This window comes from Ranitomeya imitator, chromosome 4, assembly GCF_032444005.1.
Source record: "Ranitomeya imitator isolate aRanImi1 chromosome 4, aRanImi1.pri, whole genome shotgun sequence".
Lineage (NCBI taxonomy): Eukaryota > Metazoa > Chordata > Amphibia > Anura > Dendrobatidae > Ranitomeya > Ranitomeya imitator.
The window spans coordinates 436,519,022-436,535,804 of record NC_091285.1 but is presented as its reverse complement, the minus strand read 5'-3'; positions in this window follow the sequence as shown (position 1 = coordinate 436,535,804).

Genomic DNA, 16,783 nt, shown 5'->3' with positions numbered 1-16,783 from the left:
TATTGGATTGTATTACTGTTCTTAGCAATTTTTTGTATTAATAAAGACACTTGTTTATTATAAAAAAAATCTATACTTCATGCTCCTTTTTTTCTCCAGTATATACTTTTGTTATGTTAGGCCTACTAAGCCTGTCTGCGGTCCCTCCTTCCAATAGTCCTCCACTGACCACACCACTGCTGCCCGTGTACCCCTGGAACCTATTTTAAAATGCCTACAGCCTACTTTTGTTATGTTAGGCCTACTAAGCTTGTCTGCGGTCCCTCCTTCCAATAGTCCTCCACTGACCAGACCAATGCTGTTCGTGTACCCCTGGAACCTATTTTAAAGTGCCTACAGCCTACTTTTGTTATGTTAGGCCTACTAAGCCTGTCTGCGGTCCATTATAGAAATTGTCCTTCACTGACCACACCACTGCTGCCCGTGTACCCCTGGAACCTATTTTAAAGTGCCTACAGCCTACTTTTGTTATGTTAGGCCTACTAAGCCTGTCTGCGGTCCCTCCTTCCAATAGTCTTCCACTGACCACACCACTGCTGCCCGTGTACCCCTGGAACCTATTTTAAAGTGCCTACAGCCTACTTTTGTTATGTTAGGCCTACTAAGCCTGTCTGCGGTCCCTCCTTCCAATAGTCCTCCACTGACCAGACCACTGCTGTCCGTGTACCCCTGGAACCTATTTTAAAGTGCCTACAGCCTACTTTTGTTATGTTAGGCCTACTAAGCCTGTCTGCGGTCCCTCCTTCCAATAATCCTCCACTGACCAGACCAATGCTGTCCGTGTACCCCTGGAACCTATTTTAAATTGCATAGAGCATCCTTTTTTTAATTGTAGGTGTACTAAGTCTGTCTGCGGTCCATAATTGAAATTGTCCTCCACTGACCAGACCAATGCTGCCTGTGTACCCCTGTAACCTTTTTTAAACTGCATTGAGACAAATTTTTTGTTTAAGGCCTACTACCTGTGTCTGTCTGCGCCACTCAATACAGCTGTCCTCCTCTGAAAAAAGCTGAGCGTCAATAGTCTGGTTTTCAGCCTATAGGAATTTGAAAACTGCATTGGGGCTACTACTTCGGTAGGGCCTACTACCGGTATCTGCCGCTCCAAGGTGATCTCCAGGTTGCCTCTCCATTGCTTCAATCTTCATGCTCGTGTTAAGTAGTTGTTGAAACAACACTACATTTGGCCTACAAGTTCGGTCTGGGTCGTAGAGACGGTGTCTGCCGCTCCAAGGTGTTCTCCAGGTTGCCACATAATCGAAGCTGCATAGAGCCTATTTTGTTATTTTACGCCTACTAAGTCTTTCTGCGGTCCCTCCTTCCAATTGTCCTCCACTGAGCACACCAATGCAGACTGTGTACCCATGTAACCTTTTTTAAACCTGCGTCGAGCCAACTTTGTGGTGTAAGGCCTACTTGTAGTGTCTGGCTGCGCCACTCAATACAGCTGTCCTCTTTACAAAAAATGACCTACAATTATCTGGTTTTCAGCCTATCGGAATTTTAAAACTGCAGTGGGCCTACTAGTTGGGTTGGGGCCTACTATCGGTGTCTGCCGCTCCTTGCTGTTCTCCTCCAGTGAACAAAGCTGTGCCGCCTGTTTACTACTGTTGCCAATTTTGAACTGCATTTAGACTACTTACTGATTTGGGCCTACTCTGTCAGCCTCTCATTCCAGTTGTTCTCCACTGAACAAAGCAATGCCCCCTGGTTAGTCCTGTTACCAATTTTGAACTGCATTTAGCCCACTTTATTATTTGGGCCCATATCTGTTTCCTCCTCATCCTGCCCATTGCCCAGCCAGTGATAGATGAGTCTGCTGGTACATTGACCCATAACGCAACATTCACCGTGCACGCTACACAGCAAGATTGTGACCCTGCTGAAAGTCAGGTTCCCCTTCCCGCATACCATACCACCTTACACGGGGACAAAGAGGAACGTGCAGATGAAAGTGCAGGTTCCTTCATCAGGTGGGGGGAGGAATACTCGTTGGCGACGTCACTGGCACAGGGCCCCTCATAGTACGCAAAAGTGTCACTGCCGGTGGGAGGCGCCCCCGCCGTGCAAACACACCGCCGTACTTTTAGGGGTCCTGTGCCAGTGCCAATGCCAACGAGTGGGCCCCCCCTGCTTGCTCAGGATCACAGCACTTGCAAAGTTTAAATACTTACCTCTCCCTGCTCCACTGCCGTGACGTGTTCCAGATTTCCTGGGCCCACTAAATACTTGAACCAGCCCTACCCACCACAACTTTAGCCAAATGACCCCCAATTTCCAATGCCTTACTATTATTATAAGGTAAATTAAGATTGACAAGCTTCAGTAACAAGAATGGATGTTTTTTCCATTAAAATGGGAACTGTAGGTGTTTTCCTGGCCTCCACTCACTGCCGACTATGCTCCCCCATTGACTTGCATTGGGTTTCGTGTTTCAGTCGATCCCCGACTTTTCGCGATAATCGGCCGATTCCACTCGACTCGACTTTTGAGATAGTCGGGTTTCGCGAAACCCGACTCGACCCTAAAAAACTAAAAGTCGCTCAACCCTACTGACCATTAGTGAACTTTGTAACATAATCAGAGCTAAATGCCAAACCACAATGACACCCTTAAACTGGACATTGGGCTTAATTGAATATTCATGATTAGTGTTGAGCGATACCTTCCGATATCCGGAAATATCGGATCGGATTGGATCGGACCGATACCCAAAAAATATCGGGTATCGCCGATTCCGATACCGGAAACCAATACAAGTCAATGGGACACAAATATCGGAATGAAAATAAACCCTTTCTTTCCTTGTACATCCTGTTTGGGAGGGGGGAGGAGTGTGAGCGGTGCTTGGGCAGAGACTGTGCGTGTGTGTGTGCAGGCAGGGTCTGTACGGGCCTCTCGGGGGTCTGTGCGGGCCTGCCAGGGCCTGTACAGGCCTCTCGGGGGTCTGTGTGGGCTGCCAGGGCCTGTACGGGCCTCTCGGGGGGTCTGTGCAGGCCTGCCGGGGCCTGTATGGGCCTCTCGGGGATCTGTGCGGGCCTGGCGGGGCCTTACGGGCCTCTCGGGGGGGTCTGTGCGGGCCTGCCGGGGTCTGTACGGGCCTATCAGGGGTCTGTGTGGGCCTGCTGGGGCCTGTACGGGCCTCTCGGGTGTCTGTGCGGTGCCGCTCATTACAGTGAGGAATATGCGCATATTCCTCACTGTAATGAGCGGGACCACGTGACCGCTCACACAGCACAGGCTGCAGCCGCTGAGAGGAGACATCGCTGGAGCTGGGTGTCGGTGAGTATTTCCTGGAAAGGGGGGGGGGGGCGCACAGGGGATGGGAGGCGGGAGGGGACGCACAAACTTTATTTTTATGGGGAAAGAAAAAAAAAAGATTTTTCATTTCATTCCTTCTCTCCAGCGAACGCTGCTGGGAAGAAGGGATGAATACCGGCTTCAGCACCGCACGCAGGGGACAGAGCTTAACTGTAGCGCTGTCTCCTGCATGGCCCATGTGGTCCTCAGTCGGCACACGGCCGCACATGTGCCACACTGATGTGCTACGTAAGCATACGGACACGGATAATTCCGGTACCGATTTTTCCGGTACCGGAATTATCTGGACGTGTGGGACAGGCCTTATTCGCTAGATACTTGTATTACAGTGTAAGGAGCCTGCTGGTTTCTACGCCTTAATACATTTCAGCTGAACGTGGGTCGACGGACGCCCATCCAGCTCAGGCCTTTTTGTGGTCGCACCCTCTGCAACCCCAATCATTAAGCCTCTGCTACAGAGAGATCAGGAGAGCAGAGAGCAGCCATTATACATCATACTGGTAACTCCCCATTTCATTTAAAATAATTTCTGGAGACAGATTCTCATGCAGATCTGTGCCCTTCACATAGTCCTTAATAGCTCATTTACATATAAGAAAAACATGAATTTATCTGGAATAAGACATCGGATTACAGATGATAGCAAGGTAACAATTTATTTAACTTTCTATGTCTTAAATGCCCGTATAGATGACCTAGGATGGTTGCTCTTACTGATAGATGCTATTTAAAAAGGCTAGATCCTAAAATTGGGAAAAATCACTTTTCTTGGTACAAGCCTAGTATGCAAATGAGCCAACATTAGACTGAAGCCGCCAGAAAGTTGGCCCATTCTCCACCGCCTATGTCCCACTAACTGTCTTCGTAGCGCTTGATTGGTAAGCAATTGCTAAACTAGTCCAGTGCTGAATGCTCTTCAGAGATGACTGCATCTGAAGTAATAGTGTATGCTATGAGCCCTGCTTACAATTACTGGTGTAGATAAGCAGTGTCAGCAGTGGAGAAATGAAACCCTCTAGGAAGGAATACTCAGCTGCATGAAGCCTGCAAGCCCAGTTTATCTGCTGCTTTCTCAGGCACTGCAACGATCCTTCCACTCTCTCCCATGTGTAGATTTGCCTTCTCCATCCCAGGTCATTGGGGGAAGGGCCCCTGTATCTCGCACTCCTCAGTAGAGGCTTTTATATTTAGCTTATTATATTTTGTGGAAATGTGGTATGTTCTGGGATTCATACTCAATCTATAGCATGGCAGGCAGGGGCGTCAGTTGTGATCCACAGGCTGCACTGCTAAAACGAGATTTTTCTGTCAAAAGAGCCAAATAGTAGTCTATTTTACTGGCATTTTGTACTGGTACTTAGAAATACAAAAATATCCAAACCAACAAGTCTGTTACAATTAAACTCTTATGAGTGTATCTAGATATAAGATTGTTATCACATCTCATATGTGAAAGCATGTCTGTGAAAAAAATAAATAAACGAGTAGCAGACTCGTTTGGATATTTTTTTGTAACACATTTATATTCACTACTAGATGGAGGCGTCCCGATGGCGGCAGGCTTTGCAGCAGTGAGATTCTCTCGTCCCCAAGCCCCATATAATGCTGCATAAAGGTTGATTAGAAAATGTGGCCCATATAATGCTGAATAAAGGTTGATTCTGGCCCCATAACATGCTGCAAAGAAAATGTGCTCCATATAATACTGCATAATGGTTGATTATGGCCCCACAAGATGCTCCATAGAAACATGCGCCCCATATGCTGCTGCTGAGATAAAAAACAAAATGACATACTCACCTCTTGTCCTGAGCCGGCCCCCGGCACTTGCGATATTCACCTGTCTCCGTTCCACCGCAGCGCACCGCTCCGTCTTCCGTGTCCTCTGGCTGTGACGTTCAGGTCAGAGGGTGCGGAAGACGGAGCGGTACGCTGCGGTGGAACGGGGACAGGTGAATATCGCAAGTGCCGGGGGCCGGCTCAGGACAAGAGGTGAGTATGTCATTTTGTTTTTTATCTCAGCAGCAGCATGGTTTTGAAAAAGATCGTTTGATCGAAACACGTTGCCATTTAGCCTCTCTTGCGCAGGGGCACCTACCGGAGGGAGCTTGGTTTACCCATACCTATGGATTTTATCTTTTTGATACTAATAAATATTACCTTATTTTAAGGAGCTGGATCTCAACCTTTTTTTTTCTTCTGAGGACTTGTTCGTTTCCTGCAATGGAGATCCGTGCACCTGTGATCGTCATTGGTGAGCTGGCTACTTTTTCTCTTTTTTGTTGAATATCGGAATGCTCACCTGCTCCCGGCGCGGTCCCTGGGAGCTTCTCACCTACAGATGGTCTCCGGGAGCCGGCAGCTTCTTCCTATGTTAAGCGGTCACATCGTACCGCTGAACACAGGAAGAAGCTGCCGGCGCCGGAGAGGCAGGGACATGCAGAGACTTGCCGGGAGCAGGTGAGTATGATGGACAGCTGCGGCTCCCCCTTCCCCGCCGACCCGGAAGATCCGGCGATGGCCCACTGGTGGTACTGCTCAAGAGCCTCGTACCACCAGTGGGTGCCATATTGGAATACCCATCACTTGGGTATTGCAAAATGGGGGTCAGCGTACTTCAAGTGCGGCGTGGTGGATTGTGGGATTCGAGGACATCCAGACAGAAGTGGATGACAGATAATTTAAGGCAATTATATAAATAGATTTGTTCAAGTATGCTTTTGGTATAAATTGTTCAGTGCGGTATTTACAAGACTCTAACCCATCCATATCTCTGTAATGTCTTTTGAAGTATTTCTTGTGCAGCTTCTGTGTTTTTAATTTGCATTGCCGTGATTTCCTCATGTGTGTTCCATTTCATTAAGTAGGAGTATATTTACATTTTCAGTGGGGCATTCTGCCATGTGACCAGTGTTCAAGAACTTCATTGTCCGAAACGCGTATGGTTCTTCTTATACATCACTCCCTGTTTTATATTTGCAATGTTGACGACCTAATTGATGTTGTACCATTTTAAAAAGAATTCTTCCAAATAAAGCCGAATGAAAGATTTTTATCAACACCCTGGTGTGTCAGCTGGATCTATTTTCACACTATTCAACTTTTGAATGACACCACCCATTTTATCATACCATGTACTGGAAAGCAGTAAAAAAATATGCAAATCTACCATTGTTCTTTTTTGGATTTTGTTTTTACAGCGTTCATTATTATACAGTAAAAATTACTTTGCGTTTTGATCCTTCAGGCCAGTACAATTACAGTGATGCCAAACATACATACCGTAGTTTGTTTTTTTAATTGGAACTTTAAAAAAAATGCTTGTGTCCCCATATCCCTACGCCATAATGTTTTCAATTTTTGTCCGATGGAGCTGTGTGAGAGTTTGTTTTTTGTGCCTGGAGATGACAATTTTATTGATACAATATTTTGAATGCCTCTTATTACAATTTTTTGCAATGTTGCGATGCCTGAAAAAACTAAATTCTGGCTTTTAGATTTTTTTACAGCATTTACCGATGGCATTAATTAATTTTATATTTTGATAGATTGGATTTCTACAGACATGGAAATACCACATATTGGTATTTTATACTTTTTTTATTTATTTATTCTTAACAGGGGCAAAAATTACATTATTTGAAATTCTATGTTTTTTTCGTATTGTTAAAGGGAACCTGTCACCTGAATTTGGCGGGACCGGTTTTTGGTCATATGGGCGGAGTTTTCGGGTGTTTGATTCACCCTTTCCTTACCCGATGGCTGCATGCTGGCTGCAATATTGGATTGAAGTTCATTCTCTGTCCTCCATAGTACACGTCTGCACAAGGTGCAATCGTGCCTTGCGCAGGCGTGTACTACGGAGGACAGAGAATGAACTTCAATCCAATATTGCGGCCAGTTTGCAGATAGCGGGTAAGGAAAGGGTGAATCAAACACCCAAGAACTCCGCCCATATGACCCAAAACCAATCCCGCCAAATTCAGGTGACAGGTTCCCTTTAAAAATAATTTGTTTGTACTATATTTTTTTAGTTGCATAAGGGGACTTGAACCTGTGGTCATCTCATTCCTTATACTATGAATAGCAATATAATAGTATTGCTGTGTAAATTGACCAAGGGTGTTAGCTGTGGACAAGCTGCTGCTCCATGATGCCCTGGCACTTTACAGGAAAATCGTGCCCCTGTCCCAATGTAGTGTCAAACGTGGAGAGCATCACACTCACTTGTACGCCACAAGAGTCACCGCACATGACTCAGGGGACATGCAGGTTTTATTAACCAACAAAAGTTTACTGGACAGTTCAAGTTCATTAACTTATAACATGCAGTATCGGGCACAACACTTCTTATTCCTTGTTTCCTTAAACACGTTTTCTTAGCACAGTACGTTCTCAGAACTACTATCTGCTCCTCCTGTATTATACCTATGTTGGATATTTCTGTCAGCTCCAGAGATCTCCCATCCAGTCCTACAGTGTGCCAGGAATCCATTACCTTTCCTTCATGTGGTTCCATGTCTATCATCCCCTGTATGCCAGGGGATAAGGCACTCTCCATAGTGCCTGTATCGAGCCTTGAGCTCCGGACATTGCAGAAATGTCCACTAGGGATTTCAGTAAGGCCTCCCACTGCCATGAGTGATAGCTTCTGGTGGAACTAGCATCCAACTGCACTTGAACTTGACATTGGTTACTATACTTCCCTCTCTGACTAACCATCCAGAAGTAGTTTGCTTTTCAGAAGATGCAGCAAAAAAAGTGGTCATAAAACTTAACTGTTAATTAAGCATATCTGAAACAGCCCAAACGAAAAAAATGCAGAAAAGTGCAGTACTGCATGCAAAGAACACACAAACAGTTACCACTAACCAACACATATGACCATTCAGGTCCTGGCACTGATTTGACTATAATAAAAGTTAGACCAAGTACCAGCAATATATCAAGTCAACACTGACCAACACATCGAACCATATAGGTCCTGGCAATTAATTGACTATTTAGACTGCCCAGACCATGCACCGATCCCCCCTTTGCCTTTTTCCCCGACACAAATACTAAATTATATTCAAACATGTAACTTTATTAATTTATTAATTTAAAATGAAACGACAAACCCGACAACCTCTTCCTCGCCACCGCTGCCGATACCTCACCGACATGTAAGTGTTGTAGATATGCTTCCATCACCTCCAACCTCGCTCCTTCGGATGTGTCAACCTGTCGATTATTTACAAAACTACACCATTCCTGCCACGCCTTACCATATACATTCCAAGTTGAAGGAACCACCGATGCTTGAACCAAAGGCATCAAGAGTTTCCCGGGACATCCCATAGGTATCCCGGGCATGGAATTCCCTGTAGACTGGCAGATGGAGCGAGCTCCCGAAACGTCTGAAAATCAAAAGGGAATCAGCCATAGCATTTTGAATACCCGGAACATGCCGAGAACATAACCATATATTCAAATGTAAGCATTTCAATATCAGGAACCATGGCAGCTTGATTACTGGACTACAAGAAGACGACAAATGATTTACCGCATGGACCACACTTTCGTTGTCTGACCAAAAGCAAATACGTTTATTACGCAACTGCTCACCCCAAATGACTACCGCCACCACCAATGGAAATAGCTCTAGGAGAGTAAGATTTCTTGTCAACCCATTCATGAACCAATTATCAGGCCACCATTCTGCGCACCACTGTTTGTGGAAGATGACGTCAAAACCCACGGACCCGGCTGCCTCCGCAAAAAGTGAATTGTCCTGACCCGTCATTTCATCACTTTGGAAGCAAGTGTGACCATTATAATCCAACAGAAAACTCCTCCATACTTTTAGGTCTTCAATCAAGGGAAGGCCCAGCCTTATCCTATGGTGCGGGAGTCTAATCCCTCAGGTGGCTAACGCCAAACAACGGGAAAAAATTCTTCCCATGGGCATAACGCGACACGCAAAAGCCAATGAACCCAATAGGGATTGCATTTGAACAAGGGTAACCTTTCTTATGGACATAAAGCCATCAATTTTTTCCACTAACTTAGCAATTTTTTCAGGAGGCAAACGAAACACTTTGTTGACCGAATCAATTTCAATTCCTAGGAAACATAAGCAGGTAACCGGACCTGCATATCCCCAAAGAGCTTCATTAATTCACAAAACTTAACTAGCACCTTTGCACAACTATCCGAACCTGCCGAACCTATAAACAGAAAGTCATCCAAATAATGTGTGATCCAATTGCAGCCTGACTCAAATTTTGCTACCCATTCCAAAAAACAACTAAATAATTTGAAATACCTACATGAAATGGAACATCCCATAGGAAGGCAAGTATCCCAAAAGATGATAACAATCCGTATGAACTAGCAGTAGTCGAAAAGTCGATGCAATGTCAAACTTAGCCATTAATGCCCCTGGTCCTGCTTGCCGCAGTAGTCTTAATGCATGATCAAAGGAAGCGTAGGTCACGGAGGTCTCTTCATCACTAATTCCATCATTCACCGAATAACCCTTCGGGTGTGAAAGATGATGTATTAATCTGAATTCACCGACTCTTTCTTCGGAACTATGCCTAGAGGGGATACCCTTAAATTAAAAAAGGGGGGTGATAAAAAGGTCCAACCATGCGACCTAACGCCACCTCCTTTGCTATTTTCTCTGCCAATACTACCGGCATCTCCCTGGCTGATTTTAAATTGGAAGAAAAAACCCTTCTTTGCCAAATATAACGGTATAAAAAAAACAAACGTGAACCCTACTCTCAATTGACCAGCTGCATCCTTGTTATGATATTTACTTAGCCACGGTTCCATCGCGCTGACGCTCATTGGAGTCCTTGTTCTCTTGTTGAGAGTTAGTTTTTGCAGACTGGACTTTAAGGCAGGATGGGGGAATTTTGTGACTGCATGTGGTCCCCCACATACTGAGCACTCGTGCTTGTACTTGCATAGTCCATAAAATCTGCAGTGGCATTCGTTGAACAGCCAGCAGGTTCCAGGCCTTCGCACAGGAACAGGCCCCGAGCCTGACTGTTGGCCAGGAGCCCCGCTCTGAAAGGGATGAAAACTCCTCTGAGCCATCATCAAGCGCAACCATGAATCCATGGCCTTAACGCCCCAACCAAGCTGTGGATTGATGTCTATACGCCGCCGAAAATCTTCATCATATCTCCACCAAGCAGTGCCCCCATGCGTTTTATAAGAATTGTATGTGGTGTCCATGTAGAGGAATAATTCTGAGCATCGCTCAGGGTGTTTTTTACCTATGACTCAACCTAACACAAAAAACACTTGCAACCAATTGTTTATAGTTTTTGCCACATTCGGACGCCGTTCATAAGGCCTATCCCCTGACCTTCGTTCCCGATTAACTGAACTCTGCTCCAGAGACACAAATGACCAAATATCAATATAATCATTGGCCCATATTTTTTCCAATGTTTCTTGTTCTAAGTGAGACCCCAATGGAGCAACCCCGCAGTAAAAAACATCCTTATGAATATCCGACCGTGAAGGTGGTGGTTGAGACGCAGTAATTTTTAATTGTGACAATAATTTTGGGTTCAACACCAATTTTTCTCCACCAAGTATGCTCCTAAGATTATCCAACGTCACAAATTTCTTCCCTGAACTTTCCCACGCTTCAGCATAATTATACTCACCAGCTTGCGTTCCGGAAGTTGGAGCCGCCTGCTCGGACGATCTCTGTACTTCATAGGACGACATAGGAGATTGGCGACTCCTCCCACGACTACAACCACGAGACCTCGAGGATGATGAAGACTGGAAACGCGATGTCCGTGACCTGCGACTGCATTTCGATGCCGATCTCCTTCTTCTATGATGGGTATGGCAACTATAACTCCTAGAAGATCTTCTTCTAGAATCATCAGAAGAAGACAAGGACCTGTTGCACCTCCTTCTCCTGCCTCTACTTCTCCCCTGAAATTCAGACGCCATTCCCCGTATTGCTAATAGTGCTTGTGCTCCCCCAGATGTCGCCGCCAATGGCATAACACCCACCGCTTGACTAACCATATTTACACCTGTTACCAAAAAAGGTGCCACCGCTGTGTTACTGGCGCTAGGTAGGTTGTGCAAACCTGCCATAACTGAATTAGGTATTGCTTGCTGGCTGCTGCTCCCTTGCATTAGTAACCCAGGTTGTAAGTTAACCATGCCCACATCTGTAGGAATGCAGGCAGCTTGAGGGTTAACTTGTATTGGTTTATTCCTAGCCACTGACAGATCTACTGCCATATGTTCTTCCACATTTTGAGGTAAATAGCCTGGCTGCTGTCCTGCTAACCTCCCTTGCCCTCCTTATTCCACAGAAGATGAACTCATACTATGACTATCCCGAATTACAATCCCTTGTCCTGACCCACTAGGGGGTAAAATTGATGATATTCCCGCCTCTCCCACAACCCCCGGTGTCTGCACCTTACTTTGTGAGTAATAGCTATGCTGCTGCAGCACCGGTTCACACCCCTTAGTACCACTCCGCCTCCTCCTATTCCCACCCTTTTTATTTTCCCCTTGTCTGCTGGACGGGGAAACCAACAGCGAACCTGCCTCCTCAGCAGGAAGCCCCGACGCGCCTGCTACATTCCCTGCTGACATTCGCAGACCAGCAGGCTACATATATGACGGGCTCGTTCTCGCCAGTGGGCGCGGCTTACTCCGTGCCCCCCGGCCGCCCCGAGCCTTGTGAGGAAAAGCGCCGCCATCCCCCAGCTCCACTATTATTGCTGAAAGCCAGGCGGCGCCTTCCTTACCAACCCGCTCCCTGATGGCTGCCTCCAACGCCGCTGACATCCTCGCATCCACGCTGCAAATGTGAGTACACGACCACAGCTCCGTGAATCACCATTCCCAGAGGCCTAAAATGCCTCAGGCAACCCCTTTTATAATATCCGGAAGTCTCCAGTTCCCACCTGACCTCCCCTTGACCAATCAGCACCACCTAATAACAGCCGGGCCAGGTGCCAATTTTAACCCCTACCCTGCGCGTCGGACAAAAAAGGCAGGAGGTAAAACTAATCTTTTACCTGGCCGGCCAGTCAGGTGTTCCACGTCAGCCAATGCCGTGTCTCCTCATAATTGTAATCTTATCACTCAATACAAAACTTGAAGTTTTAGCCTTAGTAGGCACATTATATGTGACAATCACTTTTAAATAAAAATTGGAATAGTCTCGCCAAACCAGCCAGGAGGAGGGACTGTCAGTTCAATTGGTGATGGGCACAGTGGAAAGGTACGCTACTCCCAATGCATTTCCTCTCGTGAAGATTCTAAAGGGGAGTTTGCTTTTCACTAGCATTAGCCACTTCCCACTGTGGGTTAGTCCCAAACATTAACTGTATGTTATCCTATGTCTTCAGCTAGCTAAAGTTACTATCTTACACCAGTATGTACTAAGCATATTGCCCTTATCTAATGTCCTAGGTTTTAATCTATGTAGTCCACGCTGTACACTTCCATATCACAGTCTGTCCACTTTACACATGTTACAGTTATGTACTACCTCTACATTTCTCATGCCCTATACATTATAATATCACAATACATTACACCAGATATACAAAAGATGCATAACACTAAATACCTGACACAATTGGTGACTTCAGGTGTGGGAATGTGACAGTACAGTCCACCACTCTTACAGATGTGTATGTAAAAAATAACGGGCTCTTATGAACACCAGCCAAGAGCGTCATTTAACAAATTAACAGCTGTGAGCGAAGTTCCCCTGCACTCGAGCCCTTTGAAGGCAGATGATGGATAATTAATGCAGCCATCATCTGCTGGGAAAGGTAAAAGTTAGGGAGCGAACAAAGTGTAACATAAGACATGCGTTTGAGTCATTAACATGTTGGAAAAGCTGACTTCTACCAAAGGTATGGAGTGATGCTAGCATCTTTTCTTTCACTATAGCGCAGTGCATCTGTGATACCATCAATGAAATGTAGACCCCCAACATCAGCAGCCCTCATACAGCCCCACATAAGGACACTGCCACCACCATGTTTTAATGTAGGCACCATGCATTTTTCTAAATTAAATTTTCAATATACATGGTGCCTACAATTAAACATGGTGTGGCAGTGTACTTATGTGATGCTGTATGAGTACTGATGGTGTTGGGGAGCTACATTTCATTGATGGTATCATTAAATTACAGATATTCTGTTCTATATTAAAAGAAGATTCTGCCATCACTCCATGTCCTTGGTAGACATGCACTTTTCTAACAAGACAATGATCCAAAAAATACATCCTGTGTATTTCTGAGAAGAAGAGGGTGTAAAAGATTAAGTGACCAACTATGTCTCCTGATCTGAACCCAACCGAAACACCTATAGGGAATTCTACAGAGTCAAGTTGTCATCACTCTCCATCCAGCATCGAAGCTCTAAAAGAGATCATTCTTGAGGTATGGAGAAAGATAGATGTTGTAATATGTCTCCAACTTGTTCATTCCTTGCCTAGAAGACTTGGTGCTATTCTTAAAAATAATGGAGGTCGTACAAAATACTAGACATAATGCATCCAAGAAGAGAAGAAAACAGCTATCGCCTTAAAAATATCAACATTTTTATTACAATCTGATTAAACAAGTAAAATGTAGCAAATAAATAGCAAGGAGTTAAAAAATGTGCAGACACAATGTGCAAAATGCAGTCGGTCCAGACTGTGCAGTAATAGCGCCAAGGATTATACAATAAATAACAATAGCATAAGGGTATATGGAAAGTGTGGTATGCAACCATAGATATATAAGAAAAAAAGTAAAAAAAACTCTTATATGACAGGCAAACAGGGCCTAAGCAGTCGCGGTAGTATAGTGCTGTAGTGCACTGGGCCTAAATAGCAAGGAAGGGCCAGTAAGAAAGGAATACTATGCTATATGCAGCAATTGAATGTCTAAGTAAGGGGTGCAGCTTAATGTGGCAGTGAAAAAGTAAGTTAGCCCAGATGAATGAAAGCAATCATAGTTAACCCACTAAATGTAACGCTCAATGGCGGAGGCACATTACCTCTCAGGCGTGGACCGATTCCCCGACGCGCGTTTCGCGTGCAGCTTTTTCGAGGGGTGGTGAGTATGCGTAGTGTACTTGCAGCTTCATATCATGTGTGGCAGACATTGTTGGCAGCAGCTGAGGCCGGGTAGATCCGCCGACGTCACCAGGTCTCAGCGTCATGTGGTATCGGAGCTCCTCCCCGCTCGACGCGTCAGAGCAGGGAGGCAGGACCAAGCCACGCAAGATGCGTTACCCCAGCAACGCCAAAGCAGGAAGCCCAGCGGGAGCGCACACTGCTGAGAGAGCAGTGAGCGGCTCCTGAATGTGAAAGTACATGAAGAGGACAAAAAGTCCTGGGGCAAAGATAGGAGAGGGTGAGTGAAGTGGCGGATGCATGCAAGTGTGCGGCGTGATGAAGAGGCAGAAATGGATAAAAATAATTATAGTAATAATAAGGCCAAGTGAAATACTGTGTATGGGCAAGTGTACGGTTGGGCCAGGGAAGTGAATACTGAGGTTTGAAAATGGGGAAAAGTGGGGAAAATGCGTATGGAGAGTAAAAATTAAGTGAAAAAATTATACATCTGTAAAAACCTTTCTTTTACAAAAGGAGAGTGCAAATAACTATGTGAAAAGCATAAATATATCAGATGGCAATAAGAATAAAAAGTCCAATAGTTAAAATAAGGCTAACAATGCAAATAAGTGGCAATATAGAGACAAAAGCACGTAGCAAAAGAAGAATCCGAAATCCCACGTCAGTAGGCAGCGGTGCTATAAAGGGTTATCCCTGTTGAAGGTGTCAGATGAAATCCATAGTTGCCGACAGCCGGATGCCATAAATGCCCATGATAACCAGTAGTAGGAAGAAGAATGTAGCAGGAATGGATAAACAGATCATGGTATTAATCTATTAAAGAGGAAAAATAAAAGAGTATTAAAATCATGAAAAGACACCAGTGATGTCCTCAGAAAGTTTGAGGGCATCCCTCTGGATTCTGATATGTGGTTGGTAACCATGGATGTAGAATCCGTGTATACCTCCATTCAACATCGGGATGGTGTTAGAGCCGCCAAAACTTTTCTTGAACTGTCAGAACACCAGCCTGATTTTGTGGACTTTCTCCTCACTCTTCTTAGGTTCGCTCTTGAGCACAACTTCTTTATTTTCAAACAGAGTATTTACCTACAGCAGCAAGGGACCGTAATGGGGGCGGTCTTCGCATTTTCTTACGCGAACCTATTTATGGGAATGTGGGAAAGGGATATCTTATTCTCCAAACCAGTGGCACACATTGAACGGGTCCTGTTCTGGGCCCGCTACATACTGTAGATGATATCCTCATGGTGTGGCAGGGTCCGGAACGGGACCTCCTTGATTTCATCGGTTTACTAAACGATAACAGATACAACATCAAACTGTCGCATAAACATAGCCAAACCTCCATTGACTTTCTTGACATCCAAATCACAGGCTCCCAAGGTGGCTATTAAGGCTCCCAAGGTGGCTATTAAGAGACCAACATATATCGCAAAGATACTGCGGTAAACTCATTTCTTCACGCCTCTTCCTCCTACCCACAACCCCTCATTTCCAGCATACCTGTTGGACAGTTTCTCAGAGCAAAACGCATATGCTCAAATGATAAGAATTTTAATGAGCAAGCAGGTATCCTGTCCACTCGTTTTCAGGAAAGAGGATATTCGAACAGGAGTATAAAGAGGGGCCTAAAGAGAGCTGAGAAAGCCAATCGTCTGGATCTATTAAAACTGCGGGCAAAGCCCACTTTTGACACGCAAATACGGTTCATCACCACGTACAGCTATAATTGGCAGGAAATGAAAATGGCTTTAGTGAAATATTGGCCATTACTAAAGATAGACCGTACCCTTTCCAAGCATTTACCTGACCATCCTTCTGTCACTTACAGGAAATCCCCTAATCTCAAGGACCAATTGGTCCAGAGTTACTATCCTGGCCCTACTCTGGACAAAGCATTCTCTTCTAGAGGACCTAAATGGGGCTTCTACCCATGCGGCGATTGCATCGCTTGCCCCAACATGCTACGCTCTACTACTTTCAAATCTTGTGATGGAAAGACAACGTTTTCCATCACACAACATATCACGTGCAAGTCCACACTCCACCTCCGCACCCTCTCGCTGACCTGATGTCCTAATGGATGTTTTATACATTTTTCTCCAATAAAGAGCACGATTTCACAGCTTCAAATAATAAGGGTGAGTGCCGCACTGTTTTCTTTTCTTGTTTCATCGTATTTACTCTGGATTGCCTATCAGTGCTGAGCACCATATACCCAGAACATTCGTGCCACCTGCGTATTTTTCGGATGTTCTTTAAGGAGTGTATGTCCATATTGTATTTGTGCTTCTCTAGTGCCGTCCATTGCTCATTCTGTGTGTTTATT